This window comes from Narcine bancroftii, chromosome 8, assembly GCF_036971445.1.
Source record: "Narcine bancroftii isolate sNarBan1 chromosome 8, sNarBan1.hap1, whole genome shotgun sequence".
Classification (NCBI taxonomy): Eukaryota; Metazoa; Chordata; class Chondrichthyes; order Torpediniformes; family Narcinidae; genus Narcine; species Narcine bancroftii.
In genome coordinates this window covers 19,950,235-19,976,828 of record NC_091476.1, presented here as the reverse complement: position 1 = coordinate 19,976,828, position 26,594 = coordinate 19,950,235, and the positions used below count along the sequence as shown (strand labels likewise).

General features: G+C 36.5%; 1 long non-coding RNA gene across 3 annotated transcripts in view; it reads right to left on the bottom strand.

The window, feature by feature from the left end:
* Positions 1 to 16,888, bottom strand: part of LOC138740439 (uncharacterized) — a 64,110-nt gene extending 47,222 nt beyond the window's left edge. For 2 of the 3 annotated variants that reach the window (XR_011342911.1, XR_011342910.1), the window contains exons 1-3: positions 16,610 to 16,888; positions 15,811 to 15,962; positions 13,750 to 13,866 (exon numbers count right to left, since the gene is read on the bottom strand). This is a non-coding gene — a long non-coding RNA (uncharacterized lncRNA). Of the gene's footprint in view, positions 1 to 12,620; positions 13,297 to 13,749; positions 13,867 to 15,810; positions 15,963 to 16,609 lie in introns of those variants that run through there. The other variant, XR_011342912.1, reaches the window with a different exon arrangement.
* Between the last annotated feature and the right edge of the window lie 9,706 nt (positions 16,889 to 26,594).

The following is a 26,594-nucleotide window of genomic DNA, read 5'->3' as shown; positions in this document are numbered from 1 at the left end:
GAGACCCCAGTGATCTTACCAGCCATTTTGATCATTCTCTGTATTGATTTCTAGTCTTTCCAACTACTGTACCACACAATGATGCAGCCAGACAGGACATTCTCATTTGTGTCATTGCCAAAATGGGGGCCTCATTTGTGCATGAGCCCACAGTTCCCACATTGACTTCATCTTAGAATATACTGGACAACAATTTTTTTCAAAAATTTTGCTTCCTGAAACAAGATAGGCAACAGCTGAACACAAAAATAATTTCAGATTTGCTGTTGGAGAAACATTAAATTAACTTTTATTGAACTTGGCATGTTCAATCACATAATGTCACTGACACATTGCTTTAGTTCAATGGACATAAAGATGTTCTGTCCCTGATTTTCATTTGTACTTGGCATCTGATGCCTCTTGTGTCCATGTCAGTTCACCAGCATTGATGGATTCTAGTTGCCCTGATACCACTTTTTCATGGTTACAATGTCCTGGTGCAACCTTTCAGCATGTTTGTCACTGACTACACCAAGATCAGCAGGGAAGAAGTCCAAGGTCGAATACAGAAAATGAATTTTCAATTATATGTTTAATTTCATGATTTTTGTATTTTTAAAGTAGACTTAACATATCACTGGAAATCACAAAAAAAAGTTATATCTAAAATACAGTACGTGAGAGGAAAAATTTAAGGTGATTTTTTTTGTGATCAGTAGCTCATAATCCATAAAATACACCCAAAGTGTTCAAGAAGCAGTCTTTGTTGCCAGTGATATCGAAGTAAAATTAAGTTATCCTTGAGTCTGATGGACTGCCTTGGAAGAAACTAAATTCTCATTTCTACTAACTAATTCTGGAAGTTACTGCACATCCCTTGACCTATTGATTCAAATCCTTTTGGATATGCACATTGGCTAACATTGGCAGTATTCCTCCTTTTAAGACACTAAAAAGATAATCTTTTTCCATTGCTTTACATCACAATATTGTAGCAATCAGATTGTCATTTAGGGTAAATTCAGTACCTGTTCAAATAATAGTTATACCTTTGTTGTGAGAGCTGTTACTCAGTTTTTAAGTTATAAAATTAAAATATGTGATTTTTAATTTATTTGTTTTTATATATACAATATAAAAAGGCAAAGCGAAATGAGCACAATATTGGGGAAAAAAACAATGAAAAAAAACCTCAAAGAAATAACTTGTATTTATATTGGTATCCTTTGGTTTTTCAGGACACCCTCAAGTGCTTTATATCCAATGTAGTAATTCTGTGAAGTAGAGACACAGTGTCATGTAGGTAGAGGTCAATAAGAGTGCTCGGAGACAGTGTTTCTGGATTTAATTTTTGGCTGATACAGATATAATTCAGGAGCTATGGAACAGCAAGGCAATAATCCATAAAAATTATTTGCTCTCAATATTGTGAGAGAATTTATTAGCTTTAAGAGAAGAATTATTTTGATTATTATGTGTAGCTACATGATAAAGTTGTTGCTGAAGACATTCTTTGACATTTCTCAATGTGAGCACATTCTAAAAGAACAATTTAATTAAAATATTGAACACAGCAACCTCTGCATTCTTCGTTCGTTATTCAATAAACCAGATTCTTTAATTAGTATTTCAGTTCATGTTAAGACAGTACAACATTGAGAGCTGAAAGCTTACAATGCCAGAAATTTTAGTTATGGCACAAATATTACTAATATATTACAAATATTTTGCAGGTTTTACGTTTTCTAAATGGCAAAAGCTACAAATAATGGAGATGCAAAAGAATGCAGGCTACTGAATGTATAGGTCACTAAAAATCAGAATTTTATTGCCATGAACACGTCACAAAATTCTCTATTTTGCTGCAGCAGTAGAGTGTAATTTATTGCTATAAATTACATTAAAAAAAATAAATAAATAAAATAGTACAAAGAAGAAAAAGTGAGGTTGTGCTGTAATTCATACAGAAACTTGTTTGCAGAGAGGAAGAAGTTGTTTTTGCACCGTTGGGTGTTCATCATCAGGCCTCTGCACCTTCTTCCCAATGGGAGGGGGCATGGCCTGGTTGGTGTGGGTGCTTGAGAATAGGGGATGATTTCTTAAGACACTGCCTCTTGTAGATGTCCTTCATGGAATGGACTGAAGCCCATGATGGCAATTGCTGAGTTCACAACTCTCTGTAGTGTTATCCTGTCCAGTGCATTGGTACCTCCACACCAAAACACCAAATAGTGATGCAACCAGTCAGAATGTTCACCATGGAAGACCTGTAGAAATTTTCAACAATCTTTGAGGACATACTATATTTCCTCAAACTCCTCATGAAGTATAGCTGCTGGTGAGCCTTCTTTGTGATTGCAACAACAAGCAGGCCCAGGAGAGATGTTCAGAGATGTTGACACCCAGGAATTTTAAGTTCTTTAACCTTTCCACTGCTGGTCCCTCGATGAGGACTGGTCTGTGTTCTGCTTCCCCCCCCCCCCCCACCAATCCTCCCTGTCCCCCCACCGCTGAAGTCCACAATTAATTCCTTAGTTTTGCTAACATTGAGTTAACAAGAACAGAGAATAATCATAAGATAATGAAATACTGGGATTTTTATTTAGAATTACATGGAGGAAATATCACACTAAAGTTATTGCTACCAACTGTTAGGATTGGCTTCGCTCCTCATTTGACTTGTCTGGCCATCCTTACCAATAGCCTTGACTCTTCCAGCGGAAACGAACTATAGCTGTGCAATGCAAGAACTTGTGAGAGATTTTGAAAAGTGCATTTGTTGTAATAACTGATCACGATCAGCAATCTGGGCCAGACCGGGGTTTGAATCCCGAACTGTCTGTAAGGAGTTTGTACATTCTCCCCGTGTCTGCATGGGTTTTCCCTGAGGGCTCCGGTGTCCTCCCACTGTTCAAAATGTACTGGGGGTGTAGGTTAAAGTGGTGTAAAATGGGTGGAACAGACATGTGGGCAGAAAAGGCCTGTTACCGTGCTGTATGTCTAAATTTAAAAAAAAGTTAAAATTTCTATGATGGAGCTCATAAGTGGCTTCCAAGATTATCTGGAGCAGCTCTGTATCCCACAGTCTAGAGCAGGGATGGCCAATCTTTTAATTTTTAATTTAGATATTCAGCATGGTTACAGGCCATTTTGGCCCACGAGTCCATGCCACCCAATTAATCGACAGCCCTGTTACACGTACCCTGTTACACCTCTGGACTGTACTTCCTTAGCATGAGTAACAGTAACTGTTTAGCTGACAGGCAGCATGATGGGACAGATAGCATATGGTGCTGTGAGTACAAAAAGTGTCATCAGGAGCAGAACTTAAAAACAGAAAATGCAAGATAAGCAGGCCAAGCAGCGTCTGCATAAAGATAAACAGTTAATGTTTCAGGTCTGGGAATCTTCATCTGAACTAAGAAAGAGAGAAACTAGTCTATAAGCCTAGTCATAAAAGACTGCCTTTAGAGCCTGGTCTCTTTTTAACCTTTCAAAATGCAAGATAAGCAGGCCAAGCAGCGTCTGCATAAAGATAAACAGTTAATGTTTCAGGTCTGGGAATCTTCATCTGAACTAAGAAAGAAAGAAACTAGTCTATAAGCCTAGTCATAAAAGACTGCCTTGAGAGCCTGGTCTCTTTTTAACCTTTCAAAATGCAAGATAAGCAGGCCAAGCAGCGTCTGTATAAAGATAAACAGTTAATGTTTCAGGCCTGGGAATCTTCATCTGAACTAAGAAAGAGAGAAACTAGTCTATAAGCCTAGTCATAAAAGACTGCCTTTAGAGCCTGGTCTCTTTTTAACCTTTCAAAATGCAAGATAAGCAGGCCAAGCAGCGTCTGTATAAAGATAAACCGTTAATGTTTCAGGTCTGGGAATCTTCATCTGAACTAAGAAAGAGAGAAACTAGTCTATAAGCCTAGTCATAAAAGACTGCCTTTAGAGCCTGGTCTCTTTTTAACCTTTCAAAATGCAAGATAAGCAGGCCAAGCAGCGTCTGTATAAAGATAAACAGTTAATGTTTCAGGCCTGGGAATCTTCATCTGAACTAAGAAAGAGAGAAACTAGTCTATAAGCCTAGTCATAAAAGACTGCCTTTAGAGCCTGGTCTCTTTTTAACCTTTCAAAATGCAAGATAAGCAGCGTCTGTATAAAGATAAACAGTTAATGTTTCAGGTCTGGGAACCTGTGATAGTACAGATCTATCACCAATGTATATAGTTACAGTATCTTGACTGTGCTTACAGCGATTGGCTGAGAGCTAAGCCACGCCTACTGTCTGGCCTTAAAGGTTTGTGTCCCTAGCCAGGTCGGATCATTCCGGACTGGTCGGCCACCTGTGAAGAGCTCCTGTCTTTTGCTAATAAAAGCCTTGGTTTGGATCAACAAGTCTTTGATTCTTTCGACGAGCTCTACAGAACCTTCATCTGAACTAAGAAAGAGAGAAACTAGTCTATAAGCCTAGTGTCATAAAAGACTGCCTTTAGAGCCTGGTCTCCTTTTAACCTTTCAGAACGTCATTTTCATTATGCACTGCTTGGATCCCTGGTGTTTCCCCATTTGCACAGCATCCCTCATGAGAAATTACTGATCTTAATGCAACCGCCCAGAATAATATGGAATTGTTACGCTCAGCAGCTTGTTGGAATTGCTCAGCCACATCAAATTTCCTTTGTAATGGTTTATTTTTCTCTGTGCATTTATTTTAAACCAGTTAACAACTGTGTTAAATGATGCAATCAGGGACTGAATTAAAACACATTAACTAGTGTACTAAAAACAGCACTACAAAAAATTGAATTGTTTACATTTAACCATCAACTAAATTCCACACATAGGAAAGAGATAGCAATTCAAATAACAAATATATGCATGCAACCACTATTTTATTTGGAGGAATTGAAATTTGTTTGGCAGTTAGCTTCTCAATTATATCAAAATATTGCAACTAACTGCAGCAGCAAGGTGGATGCAAATGAGATGATAATAGTATATGTCAGAGACAGCCATGTCCTTGTGATAATTTCACCTACAATTGCACAGCGAGAATCTCATTATTTGGAGGAGCCATTTGAGATCTGAGTTCTTTCTATGATGATTAACTATGGATGCGATTTTGCAGAAACTATTGCTGAAAGTATTTTCTATTCTTTCTTGATATTGAAAATGTAAATGTGAAAAGCAGGAATTGTTAATGCTTTAATTCAACTTTTAATGATCATTCTTCTGCTCTCCTCATCTCCACTGTTGGACAGCATATTCGACAGACTCCTGTTGTACCAGTATCATGATCAAGTGGCTATTATTAGATATAAAAGTAGTGAGAGGTGAAAATTTGAGTATAAGGTGAAGCAATAGTGAGGACCTTGCAAATGAGCTTTGTACTGACAATAACCACACCAGCAGTGCGAGTATAAGACAGCTTTAATAAACTAATATGTACACTAAGAGGTCTTGTCTCTCTGCAAGACAAACCTGGAAGGCTAGACTGTAGCTCTGGACTGCTTTATAGACAAGGTCACTGGGATGACCCCTGGTGACCTAGTGGTGTCATTACATATCACCATCAGCTTAAAACAACTAGCCTACTCTCTGGGTATACCTTCCAGCTGGGATCGCTGGGTGGAATTAAATGCTTTCATTTAGGACAGTGGATTTGCAACCTTTTTTCCCCACCCACATACCACCTTATATAATCTCTTACTAACCACAAAGCACCCATGGCATAAGATGTGAGTGGAAAGAAAAAGGTTGAGAGCCACTGCCTTTGGATGTCTACACTGCTGTATCGCCAGTGAAAATTTTGAGCAAACTAAGAAAGACAGAAGGCAACCTGTGTACAGCAAGCTTCCTCAATTAGATTGGGATGAACAATGTAAAATTTCCCCAGTGCTTTTCTTAGCGGGCTCCCCAGTGGTGGTCCAGCTAGATTCTGCTAGTAAAGTTATGGTAGAGCAAGTCTTAACTCTCTGGTTTTTGCAGTTCATAATTCACATTTGGATGATAAGAAAATTCCATGTCAGTCATGATTGATTGATGATGAAGGAGGTTGGTGCATGTGCCCAGCAGCTTCGGTGCAGATTCACAGAGGGCAACTTTACAACTTATCAAACTTTATTATGCAGCACAGGATATCTAACTGTCTGAATAGTTTGAAGAGGGAGTTTTAAAGAGCCTCTCATTTGATGGACTTAAAATATTTAGTGAGGTCAAAGAAGGCCATGCTGATCCATGCAATTTTTTGGAGTTCTAGATGCAAGTTCTTGAACTCAGTGTCATATCAGACCATGCTTCCAGTCTTTGGCTCCAATCACATGCCCGACCAAATCCCAATCCCTTGCTTTGGTCACACATCTAACTGCTTTCTTGGATTCAGCTCTGACTACACATTTAATTGCATTTTCATTCTCTTGATCCCAGTTGCCCTTTTCCCCATTTCTGTGGATGCATCAAATCACACTGGGTTTGAAGTAAAAACACAAATCTGGAGAAACGCAGGAGGTCAAACAGAGTACTTTATGTAGCAAAGATAAAGATACATAACCAACATTTCAGGCTTGAGCCCTTCATCAGGATATGAACAAAATGTGGGCAGGTGACTAACTGAATTGTGGGGAGGGGAGGAGCACCGACCCACAAGCAGGAGAGTGCACCCATAAGGGAGGGAGTGCACACCAGCAAACAAGCTGGGGTTGGGTGGTGGGGGGATGTGGTGGCGAGCTGAAGAAAACAAGGATGGAAAAGAGAGGGAAAATGGGGACTTTGATAGTATGAGGCCATGGGCAGACAGGTCAGTGCGGGCATGGGTCTTGCACTGGTTTTGACTCAGGCCACACATCTAATTACACCGATCGCTGAATCTGACCACAACCACTAATGCAAATTCATGCTCATTTTACACTTGCTGATTGATGATATGCAACCCATGATCCTAACCAATGGGTCAATAATGAAGACTGGTATCAAATGAGGCTGAAACGTCTCCCACTTCTTCTTGCTGCCATGTTGCATATCACCTCCAATGAACCTTCAATGAAGGTAATGGTAAATTTGGCACTAATATAAGTCTATTCAAATGATTCAACCTTACTCCAGAACCTAGGTTGTCCAGATCTTAGTTGTCAAGCTGCTGTATGCAGATAATGCTTGCATTTGTGCACATTATGAGGCTGAGCTCCAGCCATGAGTGACACTTTCATTGAAACATATGAGAGGATGGGCCTGACACCAAAAATCCACAAGATCAAGGTTCTCTACCTCTGCTCGTCTACTGATAGTAAGGTTTTACAACAAGACTCTGGTAAATATGGATCACATCCCACAGCTTGAGAGCCACCTCTTGGAGAAGGCAGATATTAATGATATAATTCACTGCACCAGCACAGCCTTTGGTCAATTGAGGGAAAGGACATTTGGAGATTAGAGTCTTAGACCTGACACAAAACTCATGATCGACTGAGTAGTAATGAATTCTGCCCTCTTGTATGCCTCTGAGATCCAAACTATGTACAATGAGCGTCTTAAAACAAATATATGAAAAATTCCTCGACAAACTTCTCAAAATTCACTAGGAGGAGGAAATAAAAATGTCTGTATATTCTCTCAAACCAACATCCCAGTGTTGAGCCTGTGGTTCTGTTTCAAAACACATATTCCATCATTGGAAGAGATTGTGTGTTAGGTAGGCAGAGGAAAAGTTAAATAAAGGTGATCAAAACTTTTATGAAGAAAGCTAACATCCCACTAATCCCTGGGAAGCTTTGGTGCTCAGTTGAGAAGGACCATTCATAATGGTGTAGAAAGTTAAGTGGTCATACATTAGGAAAATATGGAGGGCCTGCTTAATCAATTAATGGTATGAAGTGCTTATCAGCCAGTACATGTGAACTGTTTCCATACTGACTTCATTTGCCACCTCAAAACCTCTGCAGCCTGAGTGGAAGTAAGACATTCTTAATTCTGAGGGACTGTTAAAGCAGATAAACCAGCTGTTTACCATGTTATAGACAATGGACTGACCTTATGAACTGTGGACTGTCATCATGAAGGATGGAATTCTGCTGGGAACTCTGCTTCATTTGTGGGTCAAGCAATGCAGACAAAGAGAGGGAATGGAATGTTCAGAATGGCAGTTAGAATGTAGTTGGAGAGGTAGTTGGAGCAGCAAAGCTGAAGTTGGAATGGTGGAGAGCTGTTTGAAAGGCATAAGTATGTAGAAATGCATGGTTGTGTTGTAATTTAAGAAATAAGTATGATATATTTTCAAATTTCAGGTATAAATTTATAGATGTCTTCCTAATCCTAGGGACTTACGTTAACCTTCTCCAAAGAACTAAATCGAATATATATTGGAGAGTGATGAGTGGCACTTTCTTGGCAATCCTTTCTGTTTTCCTTGCTTTTCTTTCTTTTTTCTGTTCTTGATTTTTTTTCCTTTTTGGTTCTTCTTTTGGGGTTTCTAGGGTGGGAGGGGGTTGGGAGAATGGGAAATTTAACCATCTTGAAGTGTATAATGGATTTATTTTTTGTATTTATATCTTTTCAATTTTGTAACTGACTACATGTATGAACTAAAATTTTAAATAAAATGTTTTTAAAAAGGCACATGGCTCATAGGTTAATGAAGGGTTAAAATCACAATTTAAGAACTGAGGTAAGTCATCTAAGGAGGCCTTGGAGAAAGATTCTTAAGCTCATGCAACTCAACATCAGTCAATAACAAAAGGACTTGTATTGAATGTTAGAGAATGTCCTTTTGTTATTAAGTTGGGGGAACTGAATTTGGACATTGAGCTTTGGGATTGAATTTCTGTAGCTTATGTTTATGGACAGACTTACTTGACTGACTGACCTGGGTTTTTTTGGGGGGGATTTTTCTGATTTTGAATATTAGGCACAGACTGTAATGGTCTAGGTTTATTTTTACATACACACTGTTTATGAAGATGTGATATCTATATATTTGTTATAGGATACTTATAGTGGGATTAATTAGGTTAAGATGCTATATTGTTAATAGTCATTAATAAATTTAGAGTTAAAATTTAACCCTTTTGAATTGTATCTTCTGTTGTTGCTGGTTTGAGCATAAGAACCAGGATTGGAAATCAAAATTGAATTGGCTCCTCTGTGTCCCAGAGAATCTTTGACCCATTGGGCAATTCTAGGACACTTCTAGATTAGACCTCTGCTGATATCTATTGCTTGGAATTTTCTGTCTGCATAGCTCATGGTTATTGAATGATCCAACATTGTTCTGAGGTCTGGCCTCAAATAAATTCAACAAAATATCTTGAGTGATGCTGGGAAAACATAGGCCTGAGAATAGGTAGAAATAATTTAACTTGTTACCAAAATGTAGTTGCAATAAAATAGAACTAATGCTTGCAGTGAACTTCAGATTCAGATTTATTGTCAGAATACATACATAACATCACATATAACACTGAGATTCTTTTTCCTGCGGACAAGGGAGTGAATAAAACCTGACTCAATGTACACATAAACAAATAAAGAAAAGTAAAACTGTGTGTAATACAAAAAAAAATCAAAAATGTGCAAAAGTCAGTTATTTAAGTCCCTGATTGAGTCTGTTGTTGAGGAGTCTGATGGTGGAGGGGTAGCAGCTGTTCCTGAACCTGGTGGTGAGAGTCTTATGGCACCTATACCTCTCTCCTGATGGTAGTTGCAAAAACAGAGCGTGTGCTATGTGGTGTGGATCCTTGATTGCTGTTGCTCTCCGATGGCAGTATTCCCTGTAGATGTTCTCAACAGTAGGGAGGATTTTGCCTGTGATGTCCTGGTCTGTGTCCACTACCTTTAGCAGGGCTTTACAATCAGTGGCATTGGTGTCCTCCATACCAGACCGTGGTGCAGCTGGTCAGCAGCACACTTTCCACCAAACATTTGTAGAAATTTGCCAGGGTTTCTGGTGTCATAACAAATCTCTGCAAACTCCTGTAGAGGCACTCACATGGTTTCTTCAAGATGCCATTAGTGTATTGAGTGCAGGAAAGATTCTCCAAGATAATGACTCCCAAGAACTTAAATTTCCTCACCCTCTCCACCACTGATCTCCAAATGATCTCTGGATCATATACCCCTAGTTTTCCCTTCTTTTTTTAAAATTATTATTAATTTTTTTATTTTTCACACCATAAACCACATTGACCATGATACATACATTTTCCTTTTTCAGATATATACAGTGTCATTTTCTCCCCCCCTCCTCCCATCCCACCCTCCCTACCTTCCCCCCATCCATTTAAAGTACAAAATCTAAGATACATTAAACCAGTCAAACAATGTTGTCATTCAATAAAAATAAACAAGAAATTCCACTGAATCAATTCTTTTCATTTCCTTCTCCTTCCATTAATTTAGGTGGTAAATGTCCCCGGTAGGTTTTCTCTATTGTGTTTCATGTATGGCTCCCATATTTGCTCAAGTATTTCAATATTATTTCTTAAACTATGTTATTTTTTCTAATGGAACACATTTATTCATTTCTATATACCATTGTTGTATTCTCAAATTATCTTCCAATTTCCAGGTTGACATAATACATTTTTTTGCTACGGCTAGCGCTATCTTAACAAATCTTTTTTGTGCACCATCCAAATCAAGTCCAAATTCTTTGTTTTTTATGTTACTTAGGAGGAAGATCTCTGGGTTTTTTGGTATATTGTTTTCTGTAATTTTATTTAATATCTGGTTTAGATCTTCCCAAAATTTTTCTACTTTCTCACATGTCCAGGTTGCATGAATTGTTGTTCCCATTTCTTTTTTACAACAAAAACATCTGTCAGATACTGTTGGGTCCCATTTATTTAACTTTTGAGGTGTAATGTATAGCCTGTATGTATATTAAACTGCAAAAGGAGAATGAGGAAACAAATGGTAAAACTAAACAAAAATGGGAACAAGATTTAAATATAAAGATAAAAAAAGTTTTCCCTTCTTGAAGTCAACAATCAACTCCTTAGTTTTGGTGATATTGAGTGCAAGTTTGTTGTAGGTGGATCATTCAGCCAAGTTTTCAATCTCATTCCTGTAGGCTGACTCTTCGCCCCTTTTTATACAACCCACTACTATTGAATTGTCAGTGAACTTGTAGATAGTGTTGCTGTTGTACTGAGCCACACAGTTGTAGGTATAAAGTGAGTAGAGCGGGGGCTAAGAACACAGCCCTGTGGTGCTCTGGTACTGATGCACTTTGTGGAGATGTTCTTACCAATCCTCACTGATTGTGGTCTGGAGACGATGAAATCCAGGAACTATTATACAGTATGGTGTTGAGTCCCAGGTCTTGGAGTTTGCTGATCAGTTTTGAGGGGATGATGGTGTTAAATGCTGTACTATAGTTGATGCATCTTTGCTGTTCAGGTTTTCCAGGACTTTGTGCAGAGCCAGTGAGATGGCACCTCTGTAGGCCTGTTGTTATAATAGGGGAATTTGATCAGATCCATGTCGCCACTCAGACAGGAGGTGATACGCTTCAATACCAGCCTTTCAAAACACTTCATAACTGTTGATGTGAGTGCCACTGGTTGATTGAAAGAGAAATCTCACTCTTTCCATTCTCTGGAAAGATTTTGCTTCTTAGTTTAGAATAAATGTTCAGAATATAGTGTTGTTGGAAACTTTTTACCACTTTGGCATTAAAAGGAAAAGAAAAAGCAATGTGAAGCAAACCACTCATCTCCATGTTCACAGCATGGAGTCGATAATAACTCATGCAGTCCTTCAGCACTGAACTTAGGTAATGCACATATTGAATTCATGCAATCAAATGTAACTAATTGAACGGAGAGCACCTGATTTTCTTTTGTTCCTGGCATATATTCCTGGCCAGATTAGGATTGTGGTTGAATAATAATTGATAAACTCAAAAGTACTACAGGATTGCCTGATGTATCTTTATAGGGATGCTGAATTGGCAGGGATATCAGGTTAACATGGAACAGTGATGCTTTACTCCTCACAGGGCCTCCAACCAAATTTCATACATCGGCTTATTGTTAACTAGACACAACCACAATCCAATGTGTGTTGCATGCTGAAAATAATCGTTCTGTCTATAATTTAAAGAATTGGAGGGGTATGGACCAGGTGCTGGTCAGTGGGACTAGGAGGGTGGGGATTTGTTCCGGCATGGACTAGTAGGACCAAACTGGCCTGTTCTGTGCTGTATATGGTTATAAATAAATGATGATACCTCTTTGCTGTATGGTGGAGTGGGGAGGGGGGTGTGGGTAGAGCTTTCATTTTAATATGGAACAGCAACCTGCATTCAAAATTATGTAAGGTTTTTGAAATTATGTTTCAAGATTTTATTCAGACTTATTTTGAAATGTTAAAACCATCCTTGAACCAGTGCAATCAAGCAGCATCATATTTTAAAAAAAATCTTGCACTGAAATGTATTCCTTCTAATCTAATTTAAAAAAAAATGCTAAAAATGCAGTCCCAGAAATAGTAAACTATTTGGATTGAGTGTTTAATTCATTTTCTGTTACTAATAGCAAAGAAAATCACAATATATTATGCGGTCATTGTAGTGCGCGTCGGAAGAACCAAAGACTTGTTGATCCAAACCATGGTTTTTATTAACTAAAAGACTGGAGCATATCACAAGTAGGTCGACCAGTCCAGAATGACTTGGTCTGGCTAGGAGCAATCCTTTAAGACCTGCTTTTGTCCCAATAGAGAGGCAGTAACAGATTTTTTTTCCCTCGATTATCTCTTGCACTATTACTTAGCAGTGTGAGTAGCAGTTTAATTTCTCATGCCTTTGAACCTTAATTCCACAGGCTGATTTCCAGTTTTGTTACAACATTCATTTAAAGTGACTTGTATTCTGTAAAATGGATCAAATGAGTCACTCCAATTTTTTCACAATTGTAACACTGGAAAGCAAAGATTTTGCTTCCTGAACACTTTTGGGTATTTTATGGATGATAAAAATACATCCACAATTTGTATGGACGTATCTTCGCTGCTGATCATGAAAATCACCTTAAAATTTTCCCATCACACACTGTTCTTTAGATAGAACCTATTTTTGTGATTTCCTGTCATATTTTTAACATACTTCAAGTGCACAAAACCATGTAGTCCCACATGTCATCGAAAATTTATTTTCTGCATTCACACTTGGACATCTTCCCTGCTGATCTTGGTGTAGCCAGTGATGAATATGATGAAAGGCTTCACAGGACATTGCAACCATGGAAAAGCAGTATCAAGGCAACTGGAATTCATCAAGGCTGGCTGACTGTTTTTGGGACACAGACACGAGGGGTCGCAGATGCTGAGTACAAATGAAGATCAGTGGCAAAACATTTTTAAGTCAGTTGAAATAATGCAATGTGTCACTATTCTTATGCGATTAAATGTACTGAATTCAATAAAAGTTCATTTAATATTTTTCCAACTTCCTACATCTGAAATTATCTTTGAGTTCAGCTTGAAGTTTTCAATCATAATCTCCAAATTTTTTTTTTCTGGAAGCAAACCTTTTGAAAAAAATTGTTGTCATAGGGGTTAAAATGTGTTTTATTCTTGTCACTTGTCTGTTTATGGTTCTTTAAAATATATTTCTATAGCACTGTCTTCAACTGTTTCCCTAATTTCTGCTTTTTCCTTTTCCATTTCTTTGTTTATTTGGAGGATATGAACTGAGATTTACTTTAGATATGTTGCAGCTGAGTCACTTTTTGCTGATCTGCCCTTTACACAAACAACTAAAACATATTCCACTTACCACAAACAACCTGCTGCTTTACAAGACTAAGCTATCGATGCCACCAGGATAGTTTCAGAAGGAAGACATATATGTTTGTCGCAGTTGGAATCAAGTTCAGTATATGACGGACTTGTTCTGGAAGAGATGGATTAAAGAATGACAGAAATGGTCTAATATCAGACATAGTGATCATTATGGATAATTTGGTACTCAGAAACTCCTGGCTGACTGGAACAATTGTTGAGACCATTCCTGACAAAAGGATCGAAACAGGACTGGTTTTCTGAACAGACTCATTAACAAAATCTGTCTTTTACAAGAGGTAGAGGTACTTTAACAAGTATTAACTGACTTATTTTGTTGAGTTTTATACTTTAGCCACTACATGTTCTGCAGACTTTATTTGTCCAGATTGGTGATAATGTTTGAAATATTGTGTTTCATTGTTTAAGTATTATTATTAGAGACATCATGTCTCAACATAATAATTGGGGGATGGTATTGTAGGGGTTAAAAGTTTTATTCTTGCCACTTGTCTGTTCATGGTTTTTTGTTTAATATATTTCTAAGCTGTGTCCTAGCAACATCTTTGCTTCAGGGCCATAACCAGTTTTCTCTTCTTGCTTGTTCGATGAGAGTTTTAGTTTTTCTGTGAAATGGATGGTAAGAGAATGTTCTGACATTTTCTATTAACCATTTAACAACTTATAACAACATTCAACAACTTTTAATGAACGTTTGAATAATCATTTGAGAACTTATTATAGTGGATATTTATCAACATACATTCATTGTTGAAGTTTATATACTTGAATAAAACTCAACTTAACTTTAGTATGCATTAATTGAACGAGTCATAGACAACAATATCTTTAGCATCCAAGTGACTATAAAGGAAAGTAGCTGCTGCAGTCCAGTATAATCAGTTCACTTTTATAATGAAATTTAAGAGCTGAATTTGTTTAATCAAATTTTGGTTTCTTTAGGTTTTCCAAATTTCATATGTTATTGATTAATCTCCAAACAATATACAGTATTGGTGATTTAACTGAGAGGACTAGTTAGTTCATTTAATAATCAGATGAGCAACTACAGCAACAAAGTATTGAATAGGCCTCAACTAGTTTTGTTGGCAGACATTACAATGGCCACAAACTTTTGCAGGGATGGTTCTTCCCGTCCTGAACCTTTAATGTTTTCTATATCCCCAGTGCAATTAAGTAGTTGATGGTGATTTTCCTGACAATATTTAAATATATTGACAGAACTTAGGGCAGGACCAGAGATGGGCTGAGAAGATGTGCAAATTTCCTGCTCCACTTTATTCAGAAAAATGGTCAGTGAGACCAGAAATTGTGAAGCCATTTTTGTTACAATCTAATTTCCCCAATTTTTATCCATCAGATGTCTGCAGAAATGTAAGAGATTGTACATTTCCTTAAATGTCCCTTCTGGCAACAATTTCAGTGTTGACAGAAATGTTTGCAATGTGCTGAAAATCTCCCACATTCAGTCTAGATTGCTAATTCCTTCAGGGGTCTTCCTCTCCCTTTCAGTAACATTCATTTAGAGTGTATTTTTACTGCTGTATTCTATTGTAATACAATAGTCTTATTTTTCTACTGGGTGATATTTTGTCTCTCCACTAGGCTGCTTGATGAACATATGCTGTCTATCTTATTTCAATCATTGCTTTATTTAGGGTTAAATGGCTCCTAACTTGTTTTTTGGGTAGTATTTCAAAGAGTTCTTGAGTCATAGATCTTATTCTTCCAATCAATAAGAATTTCATCGTACACAGAACAACAGTTAAACAGCTTAAGCCTGCTGTAATATTTTCTGACACAAATTCTTCTCTTTGAATAACATTTGTTCTTCTAATCATTACATTTCTAAAAATCATAAGATGAAATTCAAATGTTCTTTCAATTTCCTCCAAATGTAGAAAGTTGAATTACACAGTTTTAATATACTGTATATGTATTCATTGTGTTTTTCATCTCTCCTAAAACAAATTTCAATCTTTGAAATTATTATATCCAACATGTTAATTTAAAAGATATATGAAATTATACTTGCTTTATGGGTGTTCTTTGTGCATGTTGAAGCTTTTGACCTCTTATGGATGAATCTTGTTTTTGTGAAATCTATTGCCTTCTTAACTTGTTCTCTTTCATCATTCATTTTCAAAGAATTCTTTTCACAAAGAAAAACCAATACACCATGATGCTCTATGTATCAGAGAACAATATGTATATATTACCTTGAGGCATTCAAGCTACCTCTGAGCTTCCAAGTTGGACACAAAATCATTACAACTGTGTATAAATCTCATGAAAATGCAGTAGAATTTGGTAGTAATGCATTTTGCCACTGATGCACATTAGTTAGGCACATCTGGAACTAATTAAACTATGAGGGTGACCAGTGCATGTGATGCTAGTAAAGGCAGGACTGTCTGGATGGACTTTGTATATTCTCCCTGTGATCACATGGGTTTCCTCTGGGTACTCTGCTTTTCTCAAACATCCAAAAAAAGTGCCTCTGATTGATTGTTGCCATTGTAAAGTGCCCCTACTATATAATTGAGTGGTGGAAACTGATGGTGGAAGGGTTTAATGGGAATGTGGTAAAAAAATAAAATGGGTTAGGGTAGGATAAGTCATAGGATGGAAATAGGCCTTTTGGCCTAACTTGTTCATGCCAACAAGGGGTATGGAGTCCCAGCAAGGACAGCTTCTCCATCATCCTCTGGGGAATAATCATATTATTAAAGGCTGAGCTGAAGCTGATGAACAATGAGCATCGTTCTCCAGGTGGGACAGGATGGGGCTGAGGGACAAGGCTATAGCATAATCAGTGGCACGGTTTCTTCTACCTGTATAGGCGAATGGAAATGGATTGGTGAATTGAACTGACAGTTGGTGCAGACTCAGTGGTCAAATGGTCTGTTTCCATTCTGTAATTCTATAACTCCATGACACTAAAACTAGCAGGTGTTTTTGTATAGCTCAGGTTTAATGCATCTTTCTTGACATTGAAGAATTTATAGCTCTGTGTCATTTTGTCCCTGCTCTTTTCTTTGAAAAGACTGCATTGTGAGAATTCATTATATAGGTTATTTTGTATACTTAACTCCACAAGACCAATCCAAATGTTGCTGTTGCTATGGAAATACAAAGAGAAAGGAATCTACAATATCTCACGAATCAATGTTGCTATGGAGATGGAATCAATAGGGCTATTGGATTGTGTTAGAAGAATGAATTTGCCACAATTGAAGTGAACCATGTCCGTTGATTTTCTATTTTGGGTTATTGGAGAGCTTACACAAGAAACCAAAACCCTGATGTTTAGTTTCTGGTTAAAAAAAAATCACAATTGTAAATAGAGATTGAAAATCATAACTTCATTTCCTTTCCTGAGGAATTTGCTGAGACCTTAAAAAATAGTACACCTTTTCCTGGTTGGTTTGCACAAAAGTGAGCCACAAAGATCTTGGGGCACAAAATAGAGGACAATTACTAACTTTTTGAGATCAATAGCATAATCTAAACATTAAATCCTTTCTCAGGAATGGAATGAAATAGATGATCTGATCTCTTGTAATTACAAAAATTAACAACCAAAGGCTATCAATGATAAAGGTTTTCACCAGATGATTTTTATATTGTATAGTGTTAAGAAAAAAATTGGATAGGTATATGGATGGGAGGGGAATGGAGGATTATGGGCAAGATGGAGGTAGGTGGGACGAGAGGAGAGTACTTTGGTGCAGACTAGAAGGTCCGAAATGGCCTGTTTCTTTGCTGTAATTGTTATATGGTTATATATATATGAACAATTCATGCTTTGAATTCCATGATGGGCTTCCTTCTGGAAATGCATTTTTCAACTCTTCTGCAGCTAGTCTGACTGCTGTATGTTGGGTGGTTTTTTTAGTTGAGAATTATTCTTTGTGACAATAGGTGTTTCATGTTGTTTTCAACAATGTAAAATACTTTAAAAATCAAATATTGTTTTATTACAGGGCTTGGATCCATTGAGGGGCACTTGGGCATAAATTTATAAAATTCAAACTGTTCAATTTACTAAATCATGCAAGAGTCATATATATATCTGAATAGTTTTCAGAAGTCAAAAGAGATTGCAGATGCTGGAATATGGAAGAAAGAAATCAGATCATTGGAAGAACTCACTGAGTCAAGCAGCATCTGAGGAGGAAAAAAAATGGATAATGTGATGTTTTGGATCAATACTCTGAATAATGACTAAAAGGAAAGAGGAAATATTGCCAGCATATAACAGTATGAGGGAGGTATTGCACAGAGGCTGGTTGGTGATGGATGGAATGAGATAAGCCCTTTCACATTTGTAAGTGGTCCAAGGAATTAATGGCCAAATGGCCTAAAAAGGGTCTAGTGTTAAAGCAAAATCTTTTCAATGCTAGAGTGAGATGACGTCATCTCATGCCAGGGATAGACGCTGGCATTGCAATCAGGCAAGTGTAGAATGGGCAATTGCATTCTGAGATAGAAATGACCTTAGTTTTTGCATGAGTGCAGGAACATGAAGGAAGTAAACGTTAAAGTGAAGGTATAAACTTTTCCATGAGAAAGTTACAGCGGGAGAGAGAGGAAATAAATAGCAATAGCGGACAATTTTTAAACAGCGTGGGAAAGATGGTAGTGCTTTTGTGCACAGGTCCGCCATCGCTTTTTCCCACGGTATTTCTATATTGCGCACTATAGTGCTACCAACTTTTCCATGCAGTTTAAAAATTGTCCGCTATTGCTATTTATTGCCAGCACTTTCCCACAGTCTCTTATAAAGGTTTATATTTGTCAGCACAAGAACAATGGGAGCTGAAGGGCCCATACTGTGCTGTACATAACGCTTAATCACTAATTTTGTTCGAATATAATAATACATTGATCATGATCATCATCCACCATCGCTCAATGAGTCATGTTGTCACCGGTAGAAGGTAGAACAGTCCTAACCCTGGGGATGGCTCCTTGCAAATGTGAAGGCATGCAATGTCCCAGTTAAGAGTGTTCAAATGTGAAAAGCCAAACCACCATTCCTATCCCAGGATACTGAACAGCCCACTTAGCGGGATGCAAATGTGAAAGGGCCTATTGAGAAAGATTGATGGGTAGATGGAATCACATAGAGAATTGCAGGGGGGAGAAAATAGAAGGCTGAAAGAAATGGAAGCTGGGTGCATGGGAGAAGAACACCAAAGAGTGTGTGTTACCTGATATCGAAAAATTTGATGTTCTATCATAGTTAAGAAGTAGAATGTGAGATAGTGTTCTTCTGAATTGCATTTGGTTTCTCCTAGCTATGAAGAGGCCAAATAATTTTCAAATTCGATGAATAATTTTTAAAAATCTGCTTGAAATTTCCTCAAGTAATGGGAAAATCATTTTGTGAAATCAAGGATGTTATTTTGATGGAGTGTAAGAATCCATTATTATATCAACCCTTTAAAAATGACAACTAGTGAGTATCTATATGCAAAGCTGCAATATGCTCTTTCCAATCATGCATGTTCAAAAGCTGATTCTCTGGCCATAGGACAATCCTATTGGGTGCCTGTTTCATAACAGTACTTGGTGGAGTAAATAGTTATGCAAATATTTGAGGGCTCAATGTGTATTTAGATGTGCTGTGTAACTAAGTGTTCTATTTGGCTAACAATTTAATTTATTTGAAGATGTTTCAAGGTCAGTGAAGAGGGCAGTGTGTTTAATGTACTTTACGTGGATTTTATGTGTAATTTATGATTCCACATGGCAGACAGACTGGCAGAACAAGTAATATTCCTTGGGATTCAATATTTCTTTCCCTGTTTCTGCAGCATATTTAAAACCACTCAGACTTCATATTAGTAGCACAATGCATGGTCAAAAATTTTAAATGGACATGGAATAATAACATTAGTCTAACTTTTTGTAGCCATCCCATTGTCCTCCCCCAATTTACCTGTTACATGGACTAATTTGCTTTCCCCTTTTCTCAGTTCTGATGATGGGTCTTCGATCTGAAACATGAATTGTTTCTCTTTCCACAACTGCGGCTTGACTCGCTGAGTTTTTCTGCTGGTATTGTAATTTCCAGCATTTGCAGGTTATTTGGTTTCCAATACTTGGCTCCTTGCTAATTTTACTGTGATTTAAGTGTAAATGTTGGCAGCATAGTAGAGAGGTTTGCAGATGATACCAATATTGGTTTTGTGGTTGGTAGAAAGAAGATTAGGTTTATACTGCAGGAGAATATCGATGGACTGCTAAATTTGACTGAAAATTTGCCAATGAAATTCACCCTGAGTAAGTTGGATGTAATGGAAGAGGTGAAACAAAGCAAGGTAAATAAAGCATGATAAATAAAAAGAATACTGAGTGTGGAGGAATAGATGGAGTGTATATCCAAAGATGCTTTGAAGTAATACTGAGCACATGGAGATTAAAAAAGCATGGAGAATAGTTTTCTTGTTAGCTGAGGTATAAACTTTTTGAGCAGGGACACCACAGCATGAGTTCTTTGTAGAGCTCTGATCAGCATTTTTCAGAAAAGGTGTGATTGCAGAGGGGTATGAAAAGCAGACTTACATGTACGTTTACAGAACTGGAAACATTTAACAATGAGGAAAGATTGGAGAAACTGAGGCTGTTTTCTTTGAAACAGAGGGGGCTGAGGGACAATTTTGTCGAGGCACATATATATTGATAAGTTTGAGGGAAGGATCGACTTCATTTAAAATATTTGACAAGAACATTTGATAAGAGGGATGTAAAGTGTTTAATGAAAGGGTTTGAAGGAAGATGAAGAAAATATTTATCAGCTAGATGTGGTTAGATTCTGGACATGGATAAATAGATGGTTAAGGCAAAAACTATAATCACACATGAACAGTATTTGAATATAGATCTGAAGTGATAAGGGCTTATTTTGGAGGGTGGGTTTGGCCTGGTTGGTTCTTTTTCAGTTTGCATGGCTATAATAGGCTGAATTGCCTCCTTTATTGTCACAAATGTTGTTTGATAATGTAATTCTCTTTTGATCTACATGTACAATATTTTAATGCATTGCGAAGCCTTTGATAATTTGTGCTGCCATTGGAATCTCAGGTACCTTTCCTTCAGCATTTTTGAAGGACATCGATGAATCTCCTTTGGTAATTATTGTGAAGTTCCAACACCAAAATTGTAATCAAATATAGGTTTCAATTTGATTGGCAGCTGTAGCAACATGCAAAATTCTGAAGGAACTCAACAGGTCAGATAGCATCCATGGAAGTCAATAAACATAGAAATATAGAACAATACAACAGGTATAGGCCCTTCAGCCCTCAATGTCATGGCAACCCATAAATTCCTTCCTAAAAAAAGTACTAAACCCTCCCTACCCTCTATTTTTCTTTCATCCATGTGTCTGTCTAAGAGTCTCTTAAATGCCACCACCATCCCTGGCAAAGAATTCCAGGCACCCACAACTCTCTGTGTTAAAAATAAAGACCCTGATGTCTCCCCTAAACTTCCTTCCCTTAACTTTGTACATATGTCCTCTGATGCTTGCTGATCTTGTCCTAGGAAACAGGTGCTGGTTGCCCACCTTATTTATGCCTCTCATAATCTTGTAGACCTCTATCAAGTCTTCTTCTATGCTCCAAAGAGAAAAGTCCCAGCTCTTCTAACCTTGCCTCATAAGACTTGTTTTTCAATCCAGGCAACATTCTGGTAAATTTCCTTTGCACCCTTTCCATAGCTTCCACGTCCTTCTCATAATGAGGTGACCAGAATTGAACACATTACTCTAAATGTGGCCTCACCAGAGATTTGCAGAGATGAAACATGACCTCTCTACTCCTGAATTCAATCCCCCTATTAATAAATCCCAGCATCCCATAGGCCTCTTGTCTATCCTATCAACCTGTGCAGTGACTTTGGGGGATGTGTGGATTTAAACACCAAAGTTCCGATGTTCAAGCACAATCTTAAGTAACTGACCATTAACCCTGTACTCAGCCTTCAGGTTTGTCCTTCCTAAATGGATCACCTCATTACTTATCTGGATTGAAATCCATCTGCCACTTTTCTGCCCAACTCTGCATCCTGTGGAATTTTATGTTTCTCTTTCATTATTTGAAAATAAATAAAATGACCAGCTTCATAGCAATCTTGTACAGTCATAATTCCTTTCTGATCCTCTATTTTGTTAAGTGCAAAAGGAAAAAGTTCATTCTGATACAAGGGTGTCTTACCTGAAATTTTCCTGTGTATCTATTTCCTCATTTATCATACTCCATAACAAAATAGGTGAATTATAAATAAGTAGTAATTTAGAATTCCATTTATAAATAAATTGCTCCATCTTCTTCTCACCAATTTTAGTTAAATCAATATTAGCCCATACAAATGAATTTTCCAAATCAAACATTCTATTAATAAATTTCATTTGTGCTGCTTTATTACAATTTTGAAAATTCATTAATTGCAAACCTCCCAGATTATACCTCCAAGTTAATTTTTGTAAAGCTACCCTAACCATTTTATCTTTCCACAAAAACTTCCTAACAATAAAATTTAAATATTTGAAAAATTTTTGAGGAACTTTACAAGGAATAGATTGAAAAATATTCATTTGATACAATTAACTCTACCTATTAATATAATAGGTAAATATTTCCATCTATTTAAGTAATTTTTAATTTTATGAAATAAACATAAATAATTCAAATCATATAAATGATCTAAATTCTTATCCAGTTTAATACCTAAATATTTAATTTGATCTGTTCATTTAAATTTGGCTAACAATCAGTATAATCTGCATCAGTCTTTGACAAAATCTCACTTTTCTCCCAATTAATTTTATAACCTGATATTGTACCATATTGTTTCAATCTTTCATATAACAATTTTAAAGAATTATGTGGTTCTGTTAAATAAATTAAATATCATCAGCAAATAAATTAATCTTCTAGTCCTCAGATTTCACTTTAATACCTTTGATATTACTATCTTGTCTTATCAAATGTGCCAGAGATTCAATAGCCAATGCAAACAGTGCTGGAGACAATGGGCAACCTTGTTTAGTAGATCTTTCTGATAAAACAAGACTATGATATTTGGCCATTTGTCACCACTCTGGCAGAAGAGTTTCTATGTAAAGATTCAATCCAACTAATAAACATTGGTCCAAACCTAAATGTTTTCAGTACTTTAAATAAAAAATTCCACTCTATCCTATAGAATGCCTTTTAGGCATCTAATGATAAGACCATTAGTAAGTTGGATTACTCCCGAGAAATATGAATCAAACTAATTAATTTTGCAATATTATCTGCAGAATAATGATTTTTAATAAATCCAGCTTGATATAAATGAATTAAATCTGGTAAATAATTCAATAATCTATTTGCTGGAACCTTAGTTACAATTTTATAATCAACATTTAATAAAGAGATAGGTCTATACAACCCAGTATTTTAAGGATCCCTATCTTTCTTGAGAATAACTGTTATAATTGCCTTAGAAAAAGAATATGGTAAAGAATGAACCTCCACTGCTTGTTTCAATACATCCATTAACAGAGGCATTAATAAGTCTTGAATTTTTTTTTATAACATTCAGATGTAAATCCATCTTCACCAGGGGATTTTCCATTAGGCATTGATTTAAATGCTCTATAATGCCCTATAAGTAAAGGGAGCCACTAAATCATTATGTTCTTGAATACTCAAAGAAGGTAACTGAAGGTCAGCTAAAAATGTATCACTTTTCACTTCATCTTTTTTAGATTCAGATGTATATAATTTCATTAAAAATTCCTTAAAAGCATCATTTATATCTTGGGGTTTATACATAATTTTTGAATCTTTCCTAATGGTGTTAATTGTTTTAGATGTTTGCTCTGTCTTTAATTGCCATGCCAATACTTTATGAGCTCTCTCCCCTAATTCATAATGTTTTTGTCTAGTTCTTTGTAATAATTTCTCTGTTTTATATCTATAATGAATTGTATTGCAATTTTTTATTTAACAATTGTATCTTTTTAGCCTCCATTGAATTCTGCTGTAAATCTTTTTTTTAAATTTTCTATATATATAAAACCATATAACTGTTTACAACATGGAAACAGGCCATGTTGGCCCTTCAAGTCCATACCGGTTCACTTGAACAACTCTACTAGCTCCTCCGCAAACTCCTGAGGAAGTAGAGGCTTTCTTCATGATGTGGCATTCTTCTCCCGCATGTTATGTGGACCTGAACTTAAACATCCTGCCATTGAAAAAGAAGCCCAGGCTATTATTGAAGCTGTTTGTTACTGGAGACACTTTCTAGCCAGCAGAAAATTTACTCTTGTCACTGATCAGAAATCTGTAGCCTACATGTTCAGCACTAAACACAAAAGTAAAATCAAGAACGATAAGATGGCACGCTGGTGAATAGAACTCTCAACTTATAATTATGAGATCCAGTACAGACCGGGCAGGTTAAATGATCCCTCTGAGGCATTGTCACGATCTGCTACTGGTGCTCAGCTGGAGAGGCTAAAAGAAATCCATATCAGACTGTGCCACCCAGGAGTCACGAGATTCTTCCACTACATAAGGGGTAACAACCTTCCTTACTCTCTGGAAGAAGTCAGGAAACTGACTAAAAGCTGTCCTGTTTGCGCAGAATCCAAACCGCAATACTTCAAAACTCCGGAGGCTACTCTCATCAAGGCCTTTTGAGAGGATTTGCTTAGATTTTAAAGGGCTGTTACCTTCCAACAACAAAAATGTATATTTCCTTACTATAATTGTAACCACTATTGCATATTCATTCTTTTTCCAACCTTGCTAGAATACTGTTTCTTTAGTCAAAAAGCAAATAATTTGTCCTCTTAAATATGCTTTTAAAGCATCACACAAAATAAAATTACTATTAACTGAATCTATATTTATTTGTAAATATTGTTGTATTTAATCTCTCATAAAATTACAAAACTCTACATTTCTTAATAATAAAGAATTAAATCTCCATCTATATGTAGTTTCTATTTTTTTCTGAAGCTGTATATGTTAATAATAAAAGAGAATGATCTGACAATATTCTACTTTTGTATTCAGTGGATACGACACGTCCTTGCAAATGAGCCAATAATAACAAAAATCTATTCAAAGAATGAAAGAGAAATATGAAAGTCCACAAAATACTCTTTTTTTTTGTTATTATCAAGTTAGAGCTTTATAATTGGATAATTTTGGACATGCTTTAAAGTTGCCAAGGCAGTCAAAATTTGAAATTCTACTTATGGAAGGGAGGAAGAAAAAATTTGCATATTAAATGTATTCATTATTACAGAATAAAATGCCTAAACTAGATTTTCATAAATCTAGATTAAAGTGGGAAAAAGATTTGGGAATATTGGAGAAACTTGTGTAAAGATAGCATGATTAAGATTATCAATGTGACATATAGATTAGTTCATTATAAATTTATACATCAGTTATATTTAACTCCTGAAAAATTAAAAAGATATAATTTAATTTCTTCAGATTTATGTTTTCGGTGTCATAAGGGTCATGTGATACTATTAAACCTTTTTGGACACGACTTAAGAAGGTTTGAGAAATTTTTGAGAAAATTTTTAAGATAAATTGTTGATGGAACCAGCATTATTTTTATTAGGTAATGTTAAAATGTTGGGTTTGAAATTAAGATTAAGGAGGTATCAAATTGTGTTTTTGAGATTAACCTTGGCTATAGTGAGAAAATGTATAACGATTACATGGAAAAATGAGATTGATTTAAGATTGCAACAATGGCACATGGAATTGAGATCATGTATTCCATTGGAAAAGATAATGTATAATTTACATGATAATTATCTTTTTTATTGGAAAATGTGGAGCCCTTATTTGGATTATGTGGGTTTAAAGTTTTGAACATTCTTTGGTACGTTGTGGTGATGTTACCCAATTCCATGGAATTTAATTATGTTATTGATGAGGGTATCTCCTTTCTTACTATCTTTGGGGTTGGGGATAATAGGGAGGGGGAGGGATGGGGGGAGGGGGGATTTGGTGTTATACCACATTGTATTTTGTATATGAAGTATCATATTTGAATATATTTGAATGTAATGTGGCTTAAAATTTTAAATAAAGTATTAAAAAAACCCTCTGCATCCTGACTATATCCTCTTGTAAACTTCTACAACCTTCAGCTCCATCCATGACTCCTCCAACCTCATGTCATCCGCAAACTTACTGACCCATCCTTCTGCCTCCTCATCCAGGTCATTTATAAAAATTTCAAAGAGCCAGGGTCCCAGAACAAATTCTTAAAGCACTCCACTAGTCTCCGACCTCCAGGCAGAATACTTTTCTTCCACTACTACTCTCTGCTTTCTTCCTACAAGCCAATTATTTATCTGCACAGCCAAGATTCCACTAATCCATGCCTCATGACATTCTGAGTGTGTCTCTCTTGGGGAACCTTGTTGAATGCCTTGCTAAAATCCATGTAGACCACATCTAACACCCTACCCTCATCAATTTCTTTTGTTGCCTCCTCAAAATACTCAAATTAGACTCGTGAGGCATGATCTTCCCTTCACAAAGACATGCTGACTAGCCTTGAGTAGAATGTACTTCTCCAAATGCTCATGGATCCTATCTTAAAGAATCCTTTCCATTAGTTTACAAAACATTAATGCAAGACTTACCAGTCTATAATTCCCAGGATTCTCCCTATTACCTTTTTCAATCAAGGGGATTGCATATGCCATTCTTTAATCCTCCGGAACATCCCCTGCAGCCAAAGAGGATTCAAAGATCATAGCTACTGCCCCAGATATCTCTT